Genomic DNA, 6,434 nt, shown 5'->3' with positions numbered 1-6,434 from the left:
TAGGGAGTTCTGTTGTAATTTGATGGATCAATATTAGTTTTCATTCTTCTTCTTCTATCTTTTCTCTTGATTTTACTAGAAAGCTTTCAATCTTCATCCAATTGGGTAGTTATCTTGGAAAAGAAGCTATTCATACTTGGATCTCTTCTGAACCTTGGAAGAGAAATGAAGAGATCATGCTAGAAATACTTTCTCATGCTGGACCAGATTGGGTTTGGATGGATATGTGACTATAATCCTACCAACACTTGATTTGGGAATGCATGTGGTATAATCAGTGACCATACTTCGTCTCTTCTCATGAGCAATTGACCAAGGAATTGGCTATTGATCAAGATTTGAGAGATTGAATTACCAAGGAATTGGAATTTGATCACTTAAGATTGCCAAGGAGATCAATGAATGCATTGATTGAGGAAGAGATGAAAATGAATTTGATCCGGAGAATGCAACATCTCCTGAACCCAATGAATTCCCCATTTCTGATCTTACCCATTCTCTTTAATTTCTGCCATGTACTTTTATGAGCATTTCCCCCAATTCCCATTTAAGATTCTGCAATTTACTTTCCGCCATTTACATTCAGCTCTTTATTTCTAGCATTTACTTTTTCTGCTATTTACTTTCCCGCCATTTAATTTTTTGCAAATCTCAAATCAAATTCTGGTTCGCTCAACTAGAACATTCCTCTAACTAAATTTGCTTGACCAATCAATCTCTGTGGGATTCGACCTCACTCTATAGTGAGTTTTTACTTGACGACAATTCGGTACACTTGCTGAAGGAAAATTTGTTACGAGATAAGTTTCCGTGCATCACCTTTTCATGACAACCAACCTCCACCAAATTACTATAGTCAAGAGCCATTCTGAGGTGCGTACCAAGATGATAGATATGGTGGACCCCCTTGTAGTTACCAACAAGTCCCACCATATGCCTATGAACCCCCTCCCCAACACACCTTTGAACCACCATACTCACAAGCCCCTTTACACCATTCACCTCCATATGACCTTAACCCATACCCACCATACCAACCACCTTATGAGTCATATGAACCATATATAGAACCATCCCAATTCTAACCCAATTACTCCTAAGAACCACCACCTCCATATGCACCATATCCATATCCATCAATCCAAGAGCCTTATGGTCCTACTTATGATACCCAAGCGGAACAAGAATTAAAGGATCGTCTCAAGAAAACAATGGATCGACTTCATGCAACTCTTCATCAACTGGAGCGAGCGATAAACCAATTAGCTTCCCAATGTTCGGACACTCAAGGAACCCCCATGGCTTCATGTGGAGAATCTACTGAAGAACGCAGCATGAAGGAGAAGCTAGAAACTCCGGTGGACATTGAGCAGCATGACTTTGTTTTGGAACAATTGGAGGAAGCCGTAATCGTTGAAAAGGAAGAAGTGGTCGAAGATTTAGGAGATGCGGAACCTCTATGGGAAAATCCATTCATAGAGCCTCCTTCCAAGGTGTTTGATGTTGATGTTGAGGAGGGTGTACAACCTCCAAGGCATATCATCGTTGAAGACTTTGAAGGGGATGATCAAGAGATGGATTCAATTATTGATAAATTCTTATCTACATTTGAATCCTCTCCCATTGGACTTGACATGGAGATTAAAGAAGAAGAAGCACAACCTCCCATGCCCTTGGTGAACAATGAAGAAGAGATTGAATTGGAAGAAAGCTACCAAGAGGAAGAGGTTGATATTGAAGAAGCTTGCAAAGAGATGGAAGTTGTCAAGGAAGAACTCAAGGGAATTGAGCTGGAAATCACACTTCCAAAGTTGTTGGAGACTTCTCCCCCAAAGCCATCACCATTCATCCCTTCATTCAAGTGGGTAAATCTCTCATCTCTAAGCTTAATTAGCCCACTTGAATATGATTTGCTTGAGACGCATGGGCAACTTAGAGCTCTTTGTGACTATAAGAGCAAGCGGGAGATGGTTACTAGTAGGAATTGTCATGCAAGGTTCAATATGGTTGCATGCTCCAAATTAAAGTAAAAAAGTTGGTACAATTCTCAATTGAATGGGCCTAGAAAGTTGTTTGGACGCTTCAGTGAGAATTCGAATTGCTTGCCACCCGGTTGGAACAATGATGATCAACAAGAAGACGGGTGCAAAGGCAAGGTTTGGGACCCCGAAATTTAGTCTAGCAATCAACACTCTTGGGGCCTTGTCACTTTCTTTAACTTGCTTGAAGGCTTTACGCGCCTGGTTTGGGATCCCGGAGACTATTGGAATTGCAAACATTGGTGGAGATTCCTGGATGAGTTCAAGCATAAGCCACCAAGACAAGGAGCTCACAAAATGTCCAACTTAAGGACTTTAACTAAAAGTGCTAGGTGGGAGACAACCCACCATGGTATGATCGTTGCTTTTCATTCTTAGTCTTATTTTATTTTATTTTTATTTTTACTAGTGGTCATTCATAAATTTTGCATAATCATCTGCATTTTGCATTCTTCGTTCTGCATGTTAAAAAAAATGATGACGCACGACGCGCAAGCGTCGCTGACGCATACGCGTCATATGTGTGTGCGTGCAACAAAAGAATTGAACAGAAAGTTGGGCAGGAGTGGTGCTGGACACGTGTCTGGCGCACAAGCAAGTCCACGCATACGCGTCCGTCATGGTACGCATCGCTTGTGATTTCAGGCCTCCACGCGTACGCGTCCCTGACGCGCACGCGTGACCATGATAAATCGGCGTAAAAGCGTGCTGAACAGAGAGTTGTGATGGTCTGGGGTTGGCACTGTGCTAGAGGCACAAAATTACCCACGCGTACGCATCCTTGATACGTGCGCGACCTTTCGCTTTCAAACCACCCACGCGTACGCGTGAGCGACGCGTACGCGTCACATGGCGAATACAGTTTTCACGCGCACGCGTGCCCTACGCACACGTGTCACATCCCATTTTTCATTACCTTCTCTTTTCTTCTCTCCTTTCTATTTTTTTCTTCCTCCTTTCTTACTTTCTTCTTCTTCTTCATTACTTCTCATCCTTATTCTCTTTTATTCTATTTTTCCTATTGCATTTACATACTTTCATTCACTGCATTTTAATTTTGTGCATATTTTTATTTTCTTTTCTAAGTTTATTATCTTTCCTTTGGTGTTAAATATTTTTATTCAACTATTGTATCTTTTCTAGTATTATTTTGGTGCTTAGTAACTTGTTTTACACTGTTGGATGATATTATTTATCTGTCCATGCCAATCTTTTATGATACCTGTGTTCCTTTTGCATTGACATGAATTGATAGTATCTTGCATTACCCACACTCTCTTCCCCTTTGTTGCAATTTTTGCACTATTGATATGCCATGTGCTTCTACTGTTTTCTCACTTGCATGTTGTAGCTACCATGTAATGGAGACCCTCATTATTTGGCATTAACTCACCCATACTTTATTTGTTTTCTTATCTTTATTTCTGGGTTACTTTTCTTTCCTTTCATCTTCTTTCAGGATGGCCACCGAAGAAGGGAAAGGAAGAACGTCTATATGGGGCAAAAGACAAGTTCATCTGCACAATCTTTGGAGAAAAGCATCAGTTGGAACAACCCGTCCACTTGCACATCTCAGCATGCACTGAGGACGGTGCAATCTTTAAGTGTGGGGAGGTCGATACCGACTTCCGTGGGTTAGTTATTTCCTTCCCAACACCAATGTTTAATTTTCTTTGTTAAATTAGTTGTTGCATTTGCATGTTTGATTGCATGTTGCTTGATTTTGTGCATATTTTACCACTACTTGGTTGGAGTGATAAATTCTTTTCAAGACCCTTTTTATTGTATTTCACTAATTTAAATAAAAAAAATTGTGTTAAACTTGTTTAAAGATTGTAATTGGAACATGAATTATAGCTAAAAACACCCAACCTGTGAGATTTTGAGCTTATTTATATGGTTACATTATTTAACCATAATATTTTATTCTTGTGAGTTTTCTTCCCTATGATTGCAATCTTTGCTTTGTTCCATTCTATATGTCCATTGTTTAGTGTATTTACATGCTTGCATATGATTGAGGCCATCATTTATTAGCTCACTTATCCCAAATAGCCTACCCTTTTAATCACCTTTGTTAGCCACCTTGAGCCTTTTAATCCCCCTTTGTTCTATATTCTACTACATCACTAGCCTTAACCGGAAAAATAAGTAATTACCTGATATGAATCTTTGGTTAGCTTAAGTTAGAGATAGTGTATAAATTAAGTGTGGGGAACTGTGGGAACGTAGGTTGATGAAATGGTACTATGCTTCATTAACAAAATATTGGGAATTTGGGTACCTACTCATGTGAGATCAAAATAATTAAAATACCATTGCATTGATATGTTATTTACTTTTATATTTTTAATAAAAAAGAAAAATAAAAAATAAATAAATAAAAGAAAAGAGAAAAAAAAGAAAAAGAAAAAAAATATATATATATATATAATATAATATAATAATATAATATAAATAAATAAATAGGGGACAAAATTACCCCAATGTTAAGTTTAACAAAAGATCAATGCATATGTGATAAAATTAAAGAAAAGTTGATACATGAGTATGTAATGAAAAAGTGAGAATTTTGGGTAGTTATGCATGAATTTAGAATTACATAGTGTGTGTATGTTTAGGTGAGAGCTTAAGTTAGTCAAAGATTCATATTATAGCTCACTTGGCCATACATATATCCTCACCCTTACCTTAGCCCCATTACAACCTTGAAAAGACCTCATGATGTTTGCATTTGTACATTAAATATTTGTTGATTGGTTAGATGAAGAACAAAGTTTTAGAAAGCATGATTAGAGCAGATTAGAGTGGATTAACCCAATATACCTAAGTGATTTTGAGTGCATATACACTTCCAGTGAGGGTTCAATGCTTGATTCTATGCTCCCAGCTTTCATGAGCTATCTTCTTACAAGTTTACTTGTCTTTTATTGTGTGATTTGAATTAGTGAAATCTGATTTATGTTTGTCTTGGAAAACTTGTTTACTTTTAACCGAGTAGATGGAAATATCTTAGCATATAGTTGCATTCATATAGATAGGTTGCATTTCATAAGTTTTACCATCCCTTTTCACTCCTTATTAGCTTCTCTTGAGCTTAGCATGAGGACACGCTAATGTTTAAGTGTGGGGAGATTTGATGCACCACTATTTCGTGGTATATCTTGTGCTTAATTTAGTGGATTTTATCCACTATTCTCACACTTATTCATGTCATTGCATGTTATACATTTTCCTTCCTGATTTTGTGCTATGCTTGAAAACATGTTTCTTTGGTCTTAATTTAGCTAATTTTAATCCTCTCTTATTACCATTCGATGCCATGATATGTGTGTTAAGTGTTTTCAGAGATTATAGGGCAGGAATGACTTAGAGGGTGGAAAGGAAGCATGCAAAAGTGGAAGGAATACAAGAAACTGAAGGAACTGCTAAAGCTGTCCAGCCTGACCTCTTGGTACTAAATCGAACATAGCTTGAGCTACAGAGGTCCAAATGAGGCGGTTTTAGTTGCGTTGGAAAGCTAACATCTGGGGCTTCGAAATGATATATAATTTGCTATTGTTTCCATGCTGTTAGGTTACACGCACGCGTGGATCACGTGCCCGCGTGACCTGGAGAAAATTCAATCCACGCATACGCGTGGACGACGCATATGCGTGACTTTGCCGCGTGCTGGACGTATCAGAAATTGCTGGGGGCAATTTGTGGGCTATTTTTGACTCAGTTTTTAGCCCAGAAAACACAGATTAGAGGTTACAGAGTGGGGGAATCCATTCATTTATCATACACTTCTCATTCACATAATTTTAGGTTTTAGATGTAGTTTCTAGAGAAAGAGAGGCTCTCTCCTCTCTCAGGTTTTAGAATTTAAGATTTCTCTTAGGTTAGGTTTACTTCTTCTCCATTCCAGGTTCAATGTTCCTTTAATTTAGTTTCCCTTCTACTTTTATTTACTCTATGACTTTAGTTTGTTTATTTTCCCAATTTGGTTTATGAACTCCATGTTTGATTTGATTTCTTATTTAATGCAATTTGAGGTATTTCAGATTTATGATTTTAATTTAGCATTTTACATTCTTAGCTTGGGTTGAGTAATTGGAGATGCTTGAGTTATCAAACTCCGGTGTTGATTGAAAATTAGAATTCGCTAGTTGATTTGAATTCCCCTAACTCTAGTCTTTCCATAGGAGTTGACTAGGACCTGAGAAAATCAAATTGATTTATCCACTTAACATACCTTCATAGTTAGAGGTTGACCAAGTGGTAGCAACGAACAATTCTCATCACAATTGATAAGGATAACTAGGATAGGATTTCCAGTTCTCATACCTTGCCAAGAGTTTTTCTAGTTATTAATTTACTTTCTTACCAATTTATTTCCTTGTTCCCTATTTC

The sequence above is a fragment of the Arachis hypogaea genome, chromosome 18, assembly GCF_003086295.3.
Source record: "Arachis hypogaea cultivar Tifrunner chromosome 18, arahy.Tifrunner.gnm2.J5K5, whole genome shotgun sequence".
Lineage (NCBI taxonomy): Eukaryota > Viridiplantae > Streptophyta > Magnoliopsida > Fabales > Fabaceae > Arachis > Arachis hypogaea.
Note: the sequence above shows the minus strand (reverse complement) of the source record.